The 19616-nt window shown below is 43.7% G+C and overlaps 1 protein-coding gene across 2 annotated transcripts in view; it reads left to right on the top strand.

Moving 5' to 3' along the window:
- Window positions 1-6156: 6156 nt before the first annotated feature.
- LOC144761771 (uncharacterized) overlaps window positions 6157-19616 on the top strand; it is a 995952-nt gene continuing 982492 nt past the window's right edge. Inside the window, exon 1 of one of the 2 annotated variants that reach the window (XM_078647017.1) lies at window positions 6157-6285. The gene's annotated coding sequence lies outside the window, so the exon portion shown is untranslated. Of the gene's footprint in view, window positions 6286-6436; window positions 6556-19616 lie in introns of those variants that run through there. The other variant, XM_078647016.1, reaches the window with a different exon arrangement.

Here is a 19616-nt window from a genome sequence, read left to right as displayed (position 1 = left end):
TCATGTGACCCTGCACCCAATGGGAATAGCCTAGCCCAAAGTGCCAGGCCAGTCCCTACCCGGACTGGAAACAAGCATCCAAGGACCGGTTTTGGGGTTTCACCCCTCATCAGCCAGGATAGCTTGACTCCAGTGTCATGGAAAGCACAGGACCCACGTCTGGGCATATCAGCCCCACCTGTTTCCAGGTAGCTTGTTTCTGGTCCAGGGAAGACCTGGCTTGGCAGTTCGGGATGGACTGTTCACATGAGGCACAGGGTCAAGACTGATTTGCATATAGCTGGGTCTGAACTGGGGTGGCTAAGTGAGCTAAAGATCAATGATGGATTCAATTCAGATCTCTGACTCGTGGTGAATGTCTGAAAAGTTTCAGCGCTCCGTCCATCACCTACTTGTGTTTGGTTTGTTCGCCCTAAGTTGGCAAAGTGTTTCCATACGTGGGTCCCTTGCTTAGTTTGCCACTGGATTCAATCTAGTCTGGCTGTTGAGGGGTGTTACTCTGAACAGGTCCCAGGAGGCTTGTTTCAGGTCCAAGGAAAACCTGGTTTGGCAGTGTGGGCTGGACTGTTCCCATGAGGCAGAGGGTCAAGACTTATTTGCATGTAGCTGGGTCTGAACTGGGGTGGCGAAGTGAGCTAAAGAACGATGATGGATTAAACCCATATCTGTGACTGGGGGTGAGTGTCTGGAAAGTTTAAGAGCTTTGTCCATCATAGCTTTGTGTTTGCTTTGTTCGCCCTAAGTTGGCAGGGTATGCCCAGACGTGGGTCCCTTACTCACTTTGCCACAGGATTCAAGCTAATCTGGCTGGCGAGGGGTGTTATCCCGAAACCGGTTCCAGGATGCTCGTTTGCGGTCCAGGGAAACCCTGGCTTGGCAGTTTGGGCTGGACTGTTCCCATGAGGCACAGGGTCAAGACTGATTTGCATTTGACTGGGTCTGTCCTGGGGTGGTGATGTGAGCCAAAGAATAATGATGGATTGAACCCAGTTCTGTGACTGGGGGTGAGTGTCTGAAAAGATTCAGCGCTCCACCCATCATCTCCTTGTGTTGGCTTTGTTCGCCCTCACATGGCAGGGTATACCCAGAAGTAGGTCCCTTGAAGACTTTGCTACTGGATTCAAGCTAGTCTGGCTGATGAGGGGAGTTACTGCGAAACTGGTCCCAGGATGCTTGTTTCCCGTCCAGGGAAGACCTGGCTTGGCAGTTCAGGCTGGACTGTTCCCATGAGGCACAGGGTCAAGACTGATTTCATGTAGCTGGGTCTGAACTGGGGTGGTGAAGTGAGCTAAAGAATAATGATGGATTCGACCCAGAACTGTGACTGCCGGTAAGTGTCTGAAAAGTTTCAGTACTCCATCCATCATCTCCTTTTCTTTGCCCAGTGTGCCTGATGCCACTGATACCTGGCTGAAATGTAGGTGGTGGTGGCGGGGTTTAAAAAGCAGCCAGGACTGGGGGGCACAAGATTGGGGTGATGGCATTTTGGACATAGAAGTGGAGGTGTCTATTGGCTGAGGTGTGGTAACAGCTAGGGTGGGAGGTTTAGGTGTGGGCTGAGTGAGGCTCACTGAGCCGTCTGCCAAACCAGATGGACCAGTCTGCTACTCTTCTTCATCCAGAAGTGGAGTCCTCCCTGAAGGCCCTATGCTGGAGTGGTGGTCTCCTCAGTGGTAACTGTTTACCCATGTCTTCTGGCTGTTGGGCCTACTGCAAATGAAAAAAAGAATAATCTTTTGTAAAAGTGTGAATTAGACATCCAATGAGTTTTAAGTAAATGTAGCAACCGAAAAGGGAAAAGGAATTGAATACCATCATTGGACCATTTAGTGGAATTGTAATTAATTACACAAACAGTTTATATGTCATACAAAACTACTTCAAATAAACAGGTAAGAAGATATCCTAAAATGAAGAAAATAAATTACTAAGTATACATGAAAAGTACCAACCATTCAACACAACACAGTACGGGGAGAAATATGGCATTAACGATTCTAAGGCCTAGCAGGCAAAACAAGCATTTGCAATGCAATAGGTCTCGCATTAGGAAAGTTTGAGCTATTGGTCTTGTAAATGACAATTTTTTTATTTATGTGTTTGTTTTGAAAATAGCGAAATGAATAGCTTTGTCATTTACAATGCCAATACTTTTAACTTTTGCAAATGTGACACCTACAGCATTTGTAATGCAACATGTTTTGTATTTACGTGACTTAGATGTATTGATATTACAAAGAACAATGGCTTTTAATTTTTTTAAAATAATTAATACTTAAAAAAAGTTATTGTAATTTATAATGGCAATAGTTTAAACTTTTGTGAAGATTATGTGTATTTTATTGTGACAAAAATCCAAGAACAGAAGTGAAATATTAACATCTTTTTGTGACATTTGTAATAAAGCTTGAAACATTGAGAGAACATATTTGAACCAGTTATTGTTGAATGGTTGCACAGATTGATGCTCTGGTGGCGCTGAGCGATGTTGTGGTGGCGACGAATGATGCTGTGGTGTTCAGTGATGCTGTCGTAGCGCATAGTGATTTTGTGGTGCCCCTGAGTGATGCTATGGTGGTGCGATAGATAGGTACAGTGATGGCGATAGATAGACAGAGGGAGGGCAATAGATAGATAGAGTGAGGGCGATAGATAGATAAATAGAGTGAGGGCGATTTTAGATAAATAGAGTGAAGGCGATAGATAGATAAATAGAGTGGGGGTGATAGATAGACAGAATGAGGGCGATCGATAGATAGATAGAGTGATGCCGATAGAGTGAGTGCGATAGATAGACAGATAGATAGAGTGAGGGCGATAGATAGAGTGAGGGCGATAGATAGAGTGAGAGCAATAGATAGATAGAGTGAGAGCGATAGATAGAGTGAGGGCGATAGATAGATAGATAGCTAGAGGGCAATAGATAGATAGAGGGCGATAGATAGATAGAGTGAGGGCAATAGATAGATAGCTAGATAGATAGCTAGATAGATAGAGTGAGGGCGATAGATAGAGTGAGGGCGATAGAGTGAGGGCGATAGATAGATAGAGTGAGGGCGATAGATAGATAGATAGATAGAGTGAGGGTGATAGATAGGGTGAGAGATAGTTAGATTGAGTGAGGCCGATAGATAGATAGAATGATAGATAGATAGAGAGTGAGGGCGATAGATAGATAGAGTGAGGACAGTAGATAGATAGATAGAGTGAGGGAGATAGATAGAGTGAGGGCGATAGATAGATAGATTGGAGGGTGGAGGTGGAGTTGGAAGGTGGAGTCGGAGTTGGTGGGTGGAGGGTGGAGTTGGAGGGTGGAGTTTGAGGGTGGAGTTTGAGGGTGGAGTTTGAGGGTAGAGGTTGGAGTTTAAGGGTGGAGGGTAGAGTTGGAGGGTGGAGTTGGAAGGTGGAGGGTGGAGTTGGAGGGTGGAGTTGGAGGGTGGAGGGTGGAGTTGGTGGGTGGAGTTTGAGGGGGTAGGGTGGAGTTTTAGGGTGGAGTTGGAGGGTGGTGGGTGGAGTTGGAGGGTGGAGTCAGAGTTGGTGGGTAGAGTTGGAGGGTGGATTTGGAGGGTGGAGTTGGAGGGTGGCGGGTAGAGTTGGAGGGTGGAGTCAGAGTTGGTGGGTGGATTTGGAGCGTGGTGGTGGAGTTGGAGGGTGGAGTCAGAGTTGGTGGGTGGAGTTGGAGGGTGGATTTGGAGGGTGGAGTTAAAGGGTGGCGGTGGAGTTGGAGAGTGGAGTCAGAGTTGGTGGGTGGAGTTGGAGGGTGGAGTTGGAGGGTGGTGGGTGGATTTGGAGGGTGGAGTCAGAGTTGGTGGGTGGAGTTGGAGGGTGGAGTTGGAGGGTGGTAGGTGAAGTTGGAGGGTGGAGTCAGAGTTGGTGGGTGGAGTTGGAGGGTGGATTTGGAGGGTGGAGTTGGAGGGTGGCGGGTGGAGTTGGAGGGGGGAGTTAGAGTTGGTGGGTGGAGTTGGAGGGTGGAGTTGGAGGGTGGCGGGTGGAGTTGGAGGGTGGAGTCAGAGTAGGTGGGTGGAGTTGGAGGGTGGAGTTGGAGGGTTGAGTACGATCTATGGAGCATATTTGTATTTTAAAATATATAGGATTTTGTCTTTTCAATGAAAACATGCATACACTTTCTCCACCATGAAGCTCGTCGCAACTTATGAACGGAGGAGTGTGAGACACCGTGTGAGCGTGTGCACCTTCCCTGTGTGATCTTCGTTCCCCAAGCATAGCTCTGCAGACACGCACCGTCCCGTCTGAAGACTGTGCCCTGCTTTCAAGGTGAAATGTGCACCCCGAGGCATCACTGTGGACAGCCCGCAGTCGTCAACAAATGCCCAAAGTGGAGCAGTTCAGGCGGACCCACCAATCAGATAGGCGATCCACCGGTGAGTTTGTGCAATCCCCGGCCCGCAGCCCGTGAGTAATTGAGGCAGTCGCAAACTACTTCCCCCACAGCCTCCCAGTGTGCACAATCAGGAAGCGTTACCTGGGAAGCGGCGGCGGTGCTGTCAGAGGCTCCTTCCCCTCCGGTCACGCTCCGGCCTTTGGTGCAACTCTCCCTGTCCCGGCCAAAGCCGGGGAAGCCGTCGGGGTAAAGCCAATGGGAGCGTGGCACACAGGTGATGTCACTGAAGTCCTGGAGAGCAGAAGCCAATCCCGGCGCAGCCCTCCGATGACGCGACGGGAATCGCTGAAACTTTGAGCCAACCACAGCGCGGCACGGAGGTGACGTAGGTGGAGCAGGCAACGGCCTCCCAAAGTTCCCGGGCCGCTAGCGGTGCTTCTAATGGCCATCTTGATGCACTCTCACACGGCGGTGAAGTTGGGGGCAAGTTCACACACTGTAAGAACCTCGGGCCAGCAGCAGTGATCTTATCAGGTACAGCGCTTTCCCTGCAGCGCTTCCCAGTTCCATAGACACAGACTCCACCCTCCCTCCGCGCGCGCGTGTGCCTGCCTGCGAGTTACATGCGGGACTATACATGCGAAGTATCAACACACGTAAAGGCCTTTAAAATATTATGAGAAGCAGAAGTTGAATCTGTCGTACTGTAAACCAAAAGCGCGCACACACGCTGAAATCGGAAACGGGCCTGCGCGACCGCCCAGCAGCATGTGGGACAGGAGATGTGCACGGCGCCGGCCTGGGCGTGCCGCCCACGAAGTGAAATCGCCGTGGGCTTGATCGTGCCCATCCCTTGTCTCAGATTCCCAAGAAGTGAGTCACAATAGATACTTCGCTGGACGCAGTGCTTCGCACTGCTTTCACCAGCTCGACCTAAAAAGGGTACTCCTACAATGAATAAACCATACCAAGCTAACAATTGGTTAGTCCTGGTTTTCTAAACTGCATCCATAATAAATGATACAGTGTTTATTTTAGATGGCTAGAATGGTCTACTATTGTATCGTCCTTCCAAATCTGGGAACGTATCTTGAGAATATGTAGAATTTTTTTCTTTCAAATCAGAAGTACTAATGAGATGTCATTTTCTGATATTTTGCTCACTGTTTTATAATACTAGAAGGATATACATAATTACATAACTAATTAAGTCCAACGTTAAGCTACATGCAGGTACTTCTATTTGGTATGCAAGATATAGGTATTAGAATAGCAAGTGGGAGTTTCTTAAAATATGTAATGCATTGATTTGAATGTGTTTTTATTCAGTTGACTGTTTTTAGTGCTATTTTGAATTACTTGGGCATTCTTAAGCGTGCATTTGTGTACCAAAGTATTCTAATGAAAAGGGAACGATATAGAGCAAAATTATACAGATGAGATATCATTCACACAACCTCGCGATTTAGGTAGGAGACCCGAGTCATTTTTAAAACTAGAAAGGCTTTCTTGAACTTTATTCCTCTTATAACTTCCTCCACTTCAATTAAAGCTAATGGGGAAAATTCATTTCCCCCTTTTTTGCTGCCCCTCTTGTCTGTTGCCTGTGCTAATTAGAAACCCATTTACTTTTTTTCCGACATGTGCCATTATATGGTTACTTCACTGTACTCACGCAGTTTTAGTTTGTTCTAAAGAAAATAATTAAATTAAATAAAATCGACTTCTACGAACTAGTAGACAGGAGCACTAAATGAGTATAAATAGAGGTCACAATGAGAGAACACAGAGTGCTCTACGGGCAACTGGCGGCAGTTAACGGTGACATTTAGACACCTCTGCTGTGTTCCATGCCCACGCACCCCTCCTTGAAATATATCCGCCTACTGCCATCGGTCTTGTGCCTGCAAGAGGGACCTGGAAGTCAGACACCAAAGAAGGACGTGAGTAGAGGGTGCACATTTGACGCTGAAGGGAGAGGTCAGGCAGTTCCATCCTGGCGTTGACCCGCCTACGAACTTTCAAGCCACGCCCTCTGTCTGTTTAATCGGAGTTGGGCATTGGCGCATGGAGGCCGGGCATAGCTATGGGCGTGTTTATCGGTTTGGACGCTGTTCTCTCTGTGGAAGTGCTCTGCAGACTAGTTCAGGTCGGACTGGAGCGGCGAGTGAGGCAGGTCACCGAGGAGGCCACTCGGTGCTCTTCGGCTGCAGGTAGGCAGGCAAAACTGAGGAGGGGAGACAGACAGGCACGGCAGCCAAATGCACTTTTTTATATTGAAGATTGGCCGCGGACTCTGAGCAGTATAGCTGGAAGTTTAGTGTGTGGAATTTTGGGTTGTTCTGTTCCTCCTCAAAAGCCACCTTGAGGGATATTTGGGGATGGTATTTATGGGTGTTTGTGTAAAGCATTGTATTCCATGCGTGTAGCATACCAAAATGGCCTCGGAAATGAGGACAGGTCCATCAATTGCTGGATGAAATTATAAAATAGCGCAAGGGAGGAATGTGCTTGTTGTAGGGTAGTGAGCATGAGCAAGTGCCCAAAAATGATTGTAATTATGACCTTGTCTAATGTAATTGGTGCTCATTTAAAGCGCTCATAACCCTTGCAAAAAAGGGCAGGTCACATATTTGAGAACTGCGGTATGGTGGAGGCTGGTGGCGGATAGTAAACCAATGGCCTCATAGATCATCTCCAGTGATCTTTAAGATTGTGCCCCTCACCCCCACCCTTCAAAGACAAGGCAATGTGCGTTGTTAGCTTTCCTCAACCCACCTCACCCTCCCCTTTCGGCTCAGAGCGTTTGAACAGAGAGACATCCGCGCTTCCTGTTACATGACGTGCGTCGTCTATTTTTATACCTGTACGATAAGACAATGAGGCGGCCCTCTCCTGGGCGTGTAGTGCGCAACCTCGGGGCTGCACGCTGCGCGCGGCAGCATCTCGATGTCAGTGACGACAGGCGCCGGCGGCACGAGGCCGATGCGTCGTAATGGATGGGAGGCGTAATAAATAACGATTACGGCGTAAAACGGCCTTTTAGCCTGCTTTAACATTCAGCCACCCATTCTTCAAGGAAAAACACTCTCTCGCGAAGGCTGCGGAGCGTGGATTTCCCTAGCGATAATAGCGCGATATGGGAAAACTGCAGAACTAACTGCGTGAAGAGCTTCCCACAGGCCAGGCAGTGAACTCCACGTGAGTTACTGGAATTCTGCACACAGAAGCAAAACAAGAGCCCGGTGAGGTAAGAGGGAGGAGGGGTGTGTGTGTATGTGCCTGCGTGTGTGTGTGTGTGTGTGTGTGTGTGTGTGTGTGTGTGTGCGCGTGTGTGTGTGTGCGCGCGCGCGCGTGTGTGTGTGCTTCCGTGAGTGTGAATGTGGAGCAACAGATGTGCACGGCGCCGGGCTGGACTTGCGCGTCAACACACCAGAATCGCCACGCGTGCCCCAGTCTGTCTCCCTTGAGAGGCATCTCGACGACAATAGATCTGGAGAGCGAGACCTAAAAACTGACATATACACAACTTAGAGGGATGTTTAGCATCAGTCATCATATAAACAGTGCAGAGTTAAGTTTTCATATATGTCACTTATATGCAAAATACATATTTACATGCTGTAAATTTGTAAAGTCAGAAATTCGTTGATTTGTGAAACTAATGACATAAACTCAATTACATGACAAGTAAAGGGCAACATACAAATGTCAACACTATTTACAATAGAAAGTATTAAGTAGATACTAATTAATAAATTAGACTTTACCATTTGCAAATTATGACAGAAAAGGGGGATGAGAAAAATTAAATAATCTTATTTTCACACAACTGAAACAACATCGCGATAGTTGTAGTATTTCAATGAAACACTCACAACACTTGCAAAATTGGTACTTGACCATACCATATGAAAACTTGCAGTAAAAAGAGAACACACATCTACTATGTGAAACACATATATGTTATTTGTTATTTGGAATACAAACACTTGCAATTACCATGAAATCATGTGAAATTAGATGGCTATTGAAATCTGTTATCTTAAATACAGCCCAATACATTCAAACAAACAAGCCAAACAAGATGTTACTGATATATTTAGGTTTCTATGTAAAAGATATTGTGCAGAACACATTTGCAATAGCCAACTTCAAAGCTAACAGGACTTTTAGGTTTAGTGACACATTGAAAAGTCTAACTAAAGAGTCTCCACTCGGGATTCCTGTCAAGTCTTCAGGACGTAGGATCAGCAAGACTTTCTCCTCCAAGGGTAAGAGTTGTAAGGAGGGGCTGGGCGAACCACCACCAGTCCTTTGGGCCTCCAGGTGAGTCTTGGAGGCAAGGAAATGCACTCTCCCTGCAGGTCATTTATTTATTTAATTTTATTATAGATTTTCATATAGCACGAACATGACCCATGGGTATCAGAGTGCTTCACAGTTACATGCTGTTAGTCGTTTAGAATACAACAGGTTTAGCAGTAGTAATATACATATGGTTCCTGTGCGTACCTTTTTGCATCAGTTTCAACAATACCAAGATTAGGATCATTTCGGAGCACAACATGTATCACAGTAATATTATACATATGGTTCCGATGTGTACCTTTCGTATCTGTTACCACAATATCACAATTAGGGTCCATTAATTGTAGTAATGTACAGCCTAAAGTGCCTTCGTAGCTAACTGGTGAGTTTATCCTTACATACGTTATTGTCCTGTTCAGGTAAACACCTATATCAGATCAAAATGGCACAACTCTCAGATCATTGGTGAGGGCTGTTTTGGTTTCCTTGTGATCTTTCTTGTGTAGGATGGATCCATATCTGTTTTGGTGGTCTTGTGATCTTTCTTGTGTAGGATGGATCCATATCTGATAGGATTATGCAGCGCCTAGCAATTAACCACTATGCAGATGATGACAAATCATTGTTTAGGGTAGGAATTTGCACATTAGGAAGATCTTTGCTTCCCTCTTGAACGTTGACGTGTTTGGAATTGTCTAATGTTTGGAGGGAGGGAGTTCCAGATTCTGGGGGCAGCTCCAGGGAATGCTCTGTCATACATTTTCTTCTTCTGAAAGATGGGAGTTTTCAGCAAAAGGTCTCTTGCTTCCCGGGATGGTCTGCCTCCACTGGATAACTCAATTTTCTGAGCTAAGTACATAGGCATTTTGTAGTGAAGCGCTTTGTAGGTAATACATGCCAGATTAAGTTAAATTCTGGCTTTATATGGTAGCCAGTTTAATGCCTTCAAGTGTGGGGAAATGTTGTCATATTTTCTTGAACCTGTAATGAGTTTTGCGGCTGCATTGAGAAAGGCTTTTAGTGGAGCTTTGGAGATTTTAGGTAGATCTGTTAATGTTGTACAGCCATATTCAAACCTTGATATGACTAAGAACTGAACTGCTAATTTGGGGTCTGACATAGTAATGAGTGGTTTCACTTTTCTAAGGTAGGTCAGGTGAAAACTGGCACTTTTCGTCATTGGTTTGATGTGGGTTTTCATGTCTAGGTTCTTATCCAGCATGATTCCTAGTGATTTGGTGGAGTCAACTAGTATAGGGGTACAGTTTATCACTGTGATCAGTTTGGTCTATTCCTTGACATCTGCGGAGCTTTTTGGAGGGGATATTAATAGGAATTCCGTTTTTTGCGCATTTAATTTCAGGTGATTGTAAGTTAACCAATATAATGACTTTTTTAAGGCCTCATTCATTAGCTTGATCTCATCCAGTGACGAGATCTTGATGTAGATCTGAGTGTCATCTGCATACATGTGATAGGAGATGTTTGCGTGCTGGAGAATTTCTGTAAGGGGTTCGACATATAGGTTGAATAGTGATGGAGATAATGTTGATCCTTGTGGAACTCAAATCGGATTTGGGCATGACAGGGATAGCGCCTGGTCGACCAAGAATCTTTGTGTTCTGTTTTGTAGGAAGGATTTAAACCATTTTAGCACATTTCCAGACAATCCCATCCTGTCTTCAAGCCGGGCTAGTAATTTTTTATGATTTACTGTGTCAAATGCAGAAGTCAGGTCAAGAAGACCTAGTAGACATGTTTCATTGTGATCCAGAGCCTGTAGTGGATCATCCACTATATGTAAGATTGCTGTTTCCGTACTGTGGCTTGGTGTGAATCCAGATTGGCAGTCGTCCAACACACTGAAATTATTGACCCATTCAACCAGGGATTTTTATCTTTCTCTGTAATTCTTTTCTGTCTTAGCGGCATGGTGGAGTTGATTATATTCGGCATTGATGCGTTGTAGTGATCTGTGAGTTTGCTAATGTTCATCCAGTTATTAGGTGGATTTAGATCCTTCTCACATCGTGCTACTAATTGCTCAATATTAGGGTCTTTGGTGTCCCTACTCCACTGTTTAAGTTTGACAGGTTGCGTGTTCTTATTCTTTTTTATTGTAGATATATAGAAGGTTATGGCATGGTGATCCGACCAATCGCAAGGAACAATTGAGTGAATTGTAGAAGCCTTAACTCTATAGATCGCCCAGTCCAAAGTTGACCTTTTCTAGTGTTTTGGCAGTGTGCAGGCTTGAGTAAGGTTTAGGTCTGCTATGAAGTCTTTGAGTACGTTGACCTGTTTGTCATTATTATCATCCCAGTGTAAATTAAAGTCACACAGGAATATATCATTAGTGTAAATGTTAGAGTTAGCAGTGATAACCTCCATTAACTGGTCTATCAAGAGGGCATTATTGCCTGGTGGATGGTAGAGTGCATGCAAGTTGCATCTTTTATTATCTACAGTTCTTATAGCGAGACCGAGCTATTCACAGGATTCAAGAGGGTCAGATGGTAGATGGCTTATCGAGAGATCAGAGCGATGTATGCAAGCTACACGACCTCCTGTCTTATTTAGTCTGTCTAGCCTCACAATGTTATAATGTGAAGGCACCAGTAGATCCATGTAAGAGGAAGAAAGCTCAGTAAGCCATGTTTCTGTTAATATTGTCACATCGACTGCCTGACTGATGATGAGGGCAGCAATGTCTGAGGCATGTTTTACTGCAGAACAACAGTTGAGCAGTAGGCATAGAAGTGGTTTCCCAGAGTTAATCTCTTCTTTTAGGTTATTAAGATTGAGTGTACTGTTAGTAGGCAAGGAAGATCTATTTGCATCAATCGGGACTGATCTAAGTTCCTCTCCTCTACTGATGGATGTAGACTCATATGAGAGGAGTAGGGCATAGGTTTCATCATTCAATAGATATTTAAGATTTTTGTCTGGCCGATTATTGTCTGTTTGATAATGGCATGGCTATCCATTTACTCTTTCCTTGAAGTTCATGCAGTGATTCTTGTATGAGCTTGACTTTGGAGTGCGTACTTACTGTGACTTCTAATATTTTCTTCATAACTTGTATTGCATTTAGAATGTCCTGCAACATATTGTCTGCTTGTATTTTAAGAGTTTTGATTTCCCTTTGTGTAGGAGCAGATATACTAGAAGTTAGCACCTGCCTATTTCGTATTTTGCTTGTGTCCCGGACATTCAGATAAATGTCTTTTTCAGTGTTCCATTTTTTCTCATTAGGTAGAGTGTTTTAGCCTCCCCTGTGTGATATGTGGTGATCTCCATTTGTCCTGTGATCTTTTGTTCAAGCTAGGAGGACACAAGTTTCATATGGAAGCAGAAGCTATTGGTACTGTCGTAGTGAGGGTTTTGGAAGGAGGGTTAGCCTTCCTGCCCTTTATTGCAGGATGGGGGTTCCTACTAAGTGGCCTATGTGTGGGAGTATTCATATCCTGGGGGAGAGGTACGGACCTTTTTCGATGTAATGGTGTGGGTACAATATTAGCGTATTGTAGTGATTCTTCTCTTAGATCTGTAAAGTTAATGTCAAGGGTGTTTCTTGACATAGTTGTAGGTTCTGACTGTTGGGGGTCTTCTGATATTATGATGTCTATGGGGGTTGTGTTGGTGGTAGACTGGGTGACTGCTTGTGTGATCAGTTGTTGTTGGGAGCTTATGTTATCTACACAATCTAGATTGCCAAAAAGTTGTCAAATTTATTCAACTCATTGTTGGCTGCTTGTATAGGCACAATGCGGTTCTTGTATATAGTTATGCATAGTTCAGCTCTTAATCTTAGTGAAGGGACGATTAATATTTTAGTACTATGTGGGATATTGCTTATATTGTTTATGTTGAGCATCTTCGTCATGGCAGTGTGCCATTTTGCAGTTTTTCTGGTGAAAAATATCAAGCCATTTACAATATTGCCTTTTTTATATTGAAGGTAGGGTCAGAGATCAGCGTATCTGGGGTTTTTCTAATTAAATTGTGTTTTAATTTTTTGGCTGCCTTCTTAGATAGGCTAGGTGGGTACATTACGATGTGGGAGTTACTGGTTGCTGATTTTAAATTGATTTCGGCCATAATTAGCAACAGCGATAAACAACACTCTGGGGTGGTCCTGTAGTAGTGACACCCACTTTGATGTATCCTTTAGTCCACTGCCTTTTTCAAAATTTCAACGAGTCTTACTGTATTCCCTGCTGGCGTCTTTACTATCCTCGATTTCCTTATGTCTGTGACCATTTGGATAGTATCCTCAGAGGATATAGATGTTGAGAATTGGCTAGGGCCTATGGTTACAAGTAATTCCCTGTACTTATTGCGAATCCAATAAGTCTTTCATTGAAGAATATAGATGGTCAGAGCCATTCCAAGATGGCTGCCACCTTGTCGAGCCTGGCTCAGATTGCAGCTGTCGTCCCTTGTTTGTTTTTATAGCGCAGTCCTCTTTCCATTGCCATTGGCAGTTGCTGCCATTTTTGTAGGGAGTAGAATCGAGGCAATAAGGAGGAGCAGCCCTGCATTCAAAATGGCTGGGGCAATACATTTTGGTATACAACTGTATAACAACTGTACTGTGCAACTATACAATTCGCTATTCAACTAGCTCCTGCTGTCTGGACAGCGAGGGGTTTCCCTACATCTGTGATCAGGGCTGATGCATACGTTGCGAGGCTCTCCCTAATGGCAGACATGGGCAGCGATATCTCAGTTTGATGCTCTGGGGGTGCCGGAGATGGTCAGAGGACGCGCACGGCTGCTCCGGGTATGGGAGGCCTCTCCTCAGCAGGGCTGGTGCACACGTTTGGTTCCAGCGAGGCTCGCCCAGATTGTCCCAGCTGTAGCACAGCTTTATGGAAGCCGCTGGTGGGAGGAGCACGATCATTCCCGGTATGTTACCGAAGCGGCAACAGCTACCCAGGGACTCGGCTCGAACTGGGTGTTGCAGCCACCACATGGAGTCTCGCCTTTACATCTCATCCTAATTTCTTCCTGTGTGTGCAAGTTGTTTGCTACATCATTCACTCTGTCAACTATTATGGCCCACATTTCCCTTTTCTGAGATAGGAATGTACTTTGGTCTAGGGCTCCAAAAAAATTGAGGCACTACTCTTATGAATTCATCCACCATGACTGACAATTCTACCTCAGTAAATTGTGGACTTCTGGTCACTGGCATTATGAAATTATAAACTTAAATGATGGTAACGAAATAGCACATAATTAATAACAAAAGAGACAAAATAAACAAGTGACACAGAAAGCAAAGAAAAACCTGACTTGAGGAGTGATAAATCACTGTGGGACAATGTTGTGCTGCTGTGGAATGTCAAGGAACCATGGTCTGAAATGGAATGTTTTTTATTGTGTGGTATGTGGGTGCAAACATATAGCCAAAACGCACCCCTCTATGGAATCACTCTGTCAGCAACCCGCCACTAGAACACCGCCAGTATAACTGAATTCTAAATAGGATCAGTGCATCCCCGCCACCCTGATTATGACAGAGTACTATTCACCAGCAGAGGGGTCTGCTGTGTGGCAGCGGTGACCAGTGTACTTGGCGGGAAACACTCTGTTGACGCTGATGGAAATATAGCCTGCATAATCTTGTTCGCTTTAGGGAAAACAGGATTTTTTAAGCTAAATGAAGTACTTGGGACCTCTGCCCACGAAGATCTAAATCAGACCCTGAGTCCCTCACAACTGGCACTTTGCCAGATGGAGTTTCACGGCAAGTAGTCAGGGAGGGACTTGTAAGTCAAGGTGGTTATCCTAGCTCTGGAAGAGTAGATGATTGCATCAGAGGAAAATAAACTGTCCTTAGAAGAGTAAAGGCTGGATTAGCCCTAACATCCGGTGGCTATACTGACAGCAATGCTGCGGTGTCTGCAGGGGTGCTACACCCCCCTCACTTGCCTACAAAGTCAGTTCCAGCTTTGTGGGGGGGTGATATTGTCAAATGATTTGCCTCCTATGAAAGAGCATTAAGAATGCACAGGGTGGACTGGAAGCACTCAGGAGAATTTTTGTGGGAGTTAGTACCTACACATCGGAGAGACACACTCCTGACCCTAGAAGAGGGATAATTGAGGCATACTTCCACATGAAGAAATTCAGGACACATAAAGAATCACAACAAACATGGGAAGATATTATGGGCATCGCAATAAAAGAACTGGAGGTATGAGTCTATAGAATTTGGTTCATAGAATATGTAAGAGCACTTCTTGAGCAATTGTTCTTCAGAGGAACACCAGTATCGATTGGTCTTTAAACTGGCTGAGCCCAGAAAGCTTAGAAGTACAGCTGATGTGTGGTTCTGTACTAGGGTGGCCAAAATATCCCAGAGGGGTAATCCCAAGAAAGCACAGGGAGGACATACAAGGGAAAGAAGGGGGCAACAACCCCCCCCCCAAATAAAACCTCCTTAGAGCTCAAAACATCCAACCAGGGGAAAGAATGGCAACACACTCTTGACAAGTTGGTAAATGGGAACCCAGGGGGAAAGAAGCCTTTTGATATGGGTAAGGGCTTTGACTGACAGCAGCCAGGGCACATAATGGGAGATACTTAGTTCAACCGGAAAAAGGTTACATGGATGGGCACTCCACAGGATTGACAAGTATAGTCTTGGGTAGAAATACTCAGAGGAGCCCTTAATAGCTTTTAGATGGGAAGTTGACCCAGAAGGTAAGCTGGAGGGTAGTAGGAATCACTTTCACAGGATTATAGTGAATGAAGTCCTTGTAACTGCTCGGAGGGAAGCATGTGCCAGCCTGACCATGATGCTGGCAAGCTGATTTCTTTAGATCAGTGTCTGCCAGGAGAAAATATTAAGGTAAGGAATGTCCAGGGGCGGGAATCTGTCCATCCTGTGGCCTTAATATCCTCAGAATGTGAGGAGGCCTCACCTACCCCTAGTCTGCATCTTGTGAGATGTGAGAGTGGAAAGAGGGTGTGTGTAATCTGAGGGTATAGCCCCACACTCTGAAAAAACTAAGAGGCCAAATGGATCTCAGGAGCAAGTGGGGGCCACCTTGTCACCTCAATCGCAGAAAGCGTGGCCTAATATAAGAACCAGACTGGAACTTCCACCTGTCAGTGGATGGGTAGAGGCCTGGTTCCTAACATTGACAGCTCTCACTGGTCTCTCCTGGCTACTTTTCTTTGGGACAACACTCATGCTCACTTGCAGAAAGATGCCCAACTTGGGTGGCAAAATGGGCCACATCACCTTGTTGGCCATGGTGGTGATGCTCACCGCTGGGGTGAGATGGGTAGGGTTAACTTTGTCCCAGGTGGAGTATACAGATGAGAAGGATTTCCATTGACCATGGCAGTGGCTAAGACTGAGCTTGACAGAGTAACAGTCATGTCAAAGCAGAATTTAAGGGTAAGCCTAAAACACTGTTGAGGTGGGCCATCTTTCCATAGTGAGTGGAAATGAGAGGTGCATGGGAGGTTGGAATTGCCTCTGCTAAGGCAAAGGGTATTTCCACCTAATCTCTGCTGAAAATCAGGAAAATCTTCCATGGGATGGCTGCTGCTCATTGCCTTTTTAGATGGGGCTTGTGCAGAAAATGTCCCCTTTCCAGTGTTCACCCCAACTATTTGCTAGATTGTTCTGCTTGTTTTTAGACTCTGCACACTGAGGCACAGCTATAAAGTGTTCAGTGTATTTTCTCTGACACTAAAACATGTTGAAATTGGCTATACTCCTAATTCAGATATTTGTCTTACCTATAAATCCTTAGTATGTGTTTCCAACTATACTCCGTGCCTGTAAAGCAAAAGTCACCAGTGGACTGCAGCACGCATTGTATCACCAGTAGAGTGACCGTGAAAAACATGACTGTAGGCCTACTACTGTAGCCTGTTTGAGCAGTTTTAAAACAACTTTTGACATGCCTAAACCCTTCTTTTAAATGTTAATAAGTGACCCTTAATTAGGCATTAATGCCAATAAGGCAGAGTGCATGATGGGTAAAGACATGTTAATGTTTTTCCTAGAGGAAAAGAAAATGCAGTTGGATCATGAAAAGGTTTTGAGGGAGTTGGATTTAAAGGCAAAAAGCTCAGAGATTACTCCCGCTGATGGCAGCACACTGTCAGTGCCTGTGGAAGCTAGAGTGTATATTACTAAGGATGTGGTAAAGGAATTTTATAAGAATGATGATATTGGGCAGTGGTTCAGAGCCTACGAGGTAGCCATGTCTTCCCACCGGGTCCCTGAGAGAGATTGGGGAGCGGGGTTGTGGGGGCGGTTCCTTAGTGAGGGGCGGGACACACTGTTAGACTTGCCTGCTGAAGTCCATAATTCTTATAGCCACAGAATGCATTAATGACTAGGTTTGGTTTGACCCCTGAACTCTATAGGCAGAGGTTCAGGAATTGCAAGAAGATACGAAAGCAGTACCTGGGTGGAATACGCCACTTTTTTTGCATAGCATTGGATGGTTGGGTGAAGGGCAGCAAAGTTAATGATTTTCAAGCTCTCTTTGATTTAATTGCATGGGAGCACTTGTCCAGTAATTGTTTTCCAGAGCTGTGCCAGCACCTGATTGATAGCAGGCTGACTAATCCTAGGAAGCTTGCTTAGGAGGCGGACCGCTGGGTGAGCAGCTGGGTCCACAAGGGTCACATGGGAGACTCAGCCAAAGGTGGGCAGGATTACCAGCAGAAGAGTGGGGGACAAGGGTAAACAGAAGGAGGTCCATACAGGGCCCAAAGTAATTCCCAAGGGAACCAAATGAAAGGTTCCCAGCCTCCCCCTGAGAGGAAGCAAGGGGCCCAACAGGTAATCCTGTTCACCAGGATCCCCTGAAATGTTACAAATGTGGGGATCTGGGTCATAAGACGAATGACCCCATGTGCCGCCTATGTGGAAAAGCAGCACCCACTGGTGCTCCACCCCGGCAGATGGCGAGTGTAGCCTTGGGGGAGGAGATTGGTGTCCAAGGTGGGTGGGGTCCCGCAGAGATGTCCCTTGTCTCTTAAGGAGACTGTGAGGTGGTCCCAGGGCCCCAACTGCCCAACAGCACTAAAAAATATGGGCAGTGGGTGACCATCAATGGCCATAAGGTGGAGGCTCTTCGAAACACAGGAGCCAGTGTGACAGCTGTCAAGTGTCACCTGGTATCTCAAGAGCAGATGTGATCACAGACGAGGGTTGCTTATTTCCCTGACCAACCCTCTAGGGGGTTCAGTGACTAAATATCGAGGGACATAATATAGAATGCCCAAAATATTGACTCCAAAATATCGAAGTACAGAATATAGAATCCCTATGTACAAACAGGTAAGTACTAAAATATCGTGTAAAACATATCAATAGTTAAAATATAGTTAATTAAAATATCACATTTTTTAAATGTATTAAAAATTATATAGAAGTAATTGAATATTAAACACAATTAAATAAAACATACTTAAAATAATGTAAAAAAGCTTAACATGTAAAAATAATAAATGTAATGTAAAAAAACATAATTTTTTAAAACATATATTTACTTAATTATATTACAAAATAATTATTAATCTTAAATATAAAGTATTTGAAACATTATTAAAAATATATTTACACATATATATATATAAATAAACCTATTATATAAATATAAAAACAAATAATATATAATAATTAAAATAATTAAAGTAATACTTTTTATATTAAGTAATAATTTACACTACATTAAATATAACACCATAAAATACATTACATAGCTAAGGAAATAAAATTAGTAGTCACACTAAGTGTTGGATAGCGTAAGGGTGAAAATGACTATTCCCACTCCAGTGAGTGCAACAGTAGAAAAAGCGTTGGATAGCATAGGGGTAAAAATGACTATTCCCACTCCAGAGAGTGCAACAGTAGGGAAAGCGTTGGATAACGTAGGGGTAAAAATTACTATTCTCACTCCAGAGTGTGCAACAGTAGGGAAAGCGTTGGATAGCGGGAGGGTAAAAATTACTATTCCCACTCCAGAGAGTGCAACAGTAGGGAAAGTGTTGGATAGCGGGTGGCTAAAAATTAGTATTCCTACTCCAGTGAGTGCAACAGTAGGGAAAGCGTTGGATAGCGTAGGGGTAAAAATTACTATTCCCACTCCAGAGAGTGCAAGAGTAGGGAAAGCGTTGGATAGTGGGAGGGTAAAAAATACTATTCCCTCTCCAGAGAGTGCACCAGTAGGGAAAGTAATGATTTAATATTAAAATTAATTAATTATCAATACCAATAAAAATTCAATTACAATTATTTACCAATTATTGAAAATTAATTACTGATTAATATTTAGTTAACAATAAATTCATTATCAATAAATAGAAATATAAATAAATATTTACTTAATTACAATTACATTACTTTCCACCCTATTCCCCTATAAACCCGCAACCCGCTCCAAATAATAAATTAATACAATTAACATAATTATCAATTGATCAAGTAATGAAAATTAATTACCAATCACTATTTAATTAACAATAAATTAATTAAAAATAAATAGAAATACAAATAAATATTTACTTAATTACAAATAAATTACTTCCCACCCTATTCCCCTTTAAACCCACAACCCACTCCAAATAATACATTAATACAATTAACATAATTATCAATTAATCAATTAATAAAAATGAATTATCAATTAATAACAATTAATTACCATGTAATAATTAATTATCACTGAATTAATTATCAATACATATAAATAAAACATTTTTTTAATTGTATTACAATTAAATTACTACCCACCCTTTTCCCCTATAAACCCAAAACCCGCTACAGAACTAAAACACAAAATTACATAAAAAATATTTAATAATTCATTAAAATTATTATTTAATTTACTAAAAATAAATTACTTCCCACCCTATTCCCCTATAAACCCACAACCCGCTGCGGAATTAAATTACGCAAAATTACATAACATTCATTACT

Source organism: Lissotriton helveticus, chromosome 6 (genome assembly GCF_964261635.1).
Source record: "Lissotriton helveticus chromosome 6, aLisHel1.1, whole genome shotgun sequence".
NCBI lineage: Eukaryota > Metazoa > Chordata > Amphibia > Caudata > Salamandridae > Lissotriton > Lissotriton helveticus.
This window is presented reverse-complemented; position numbering and strand designations above follow the sequence as displayed.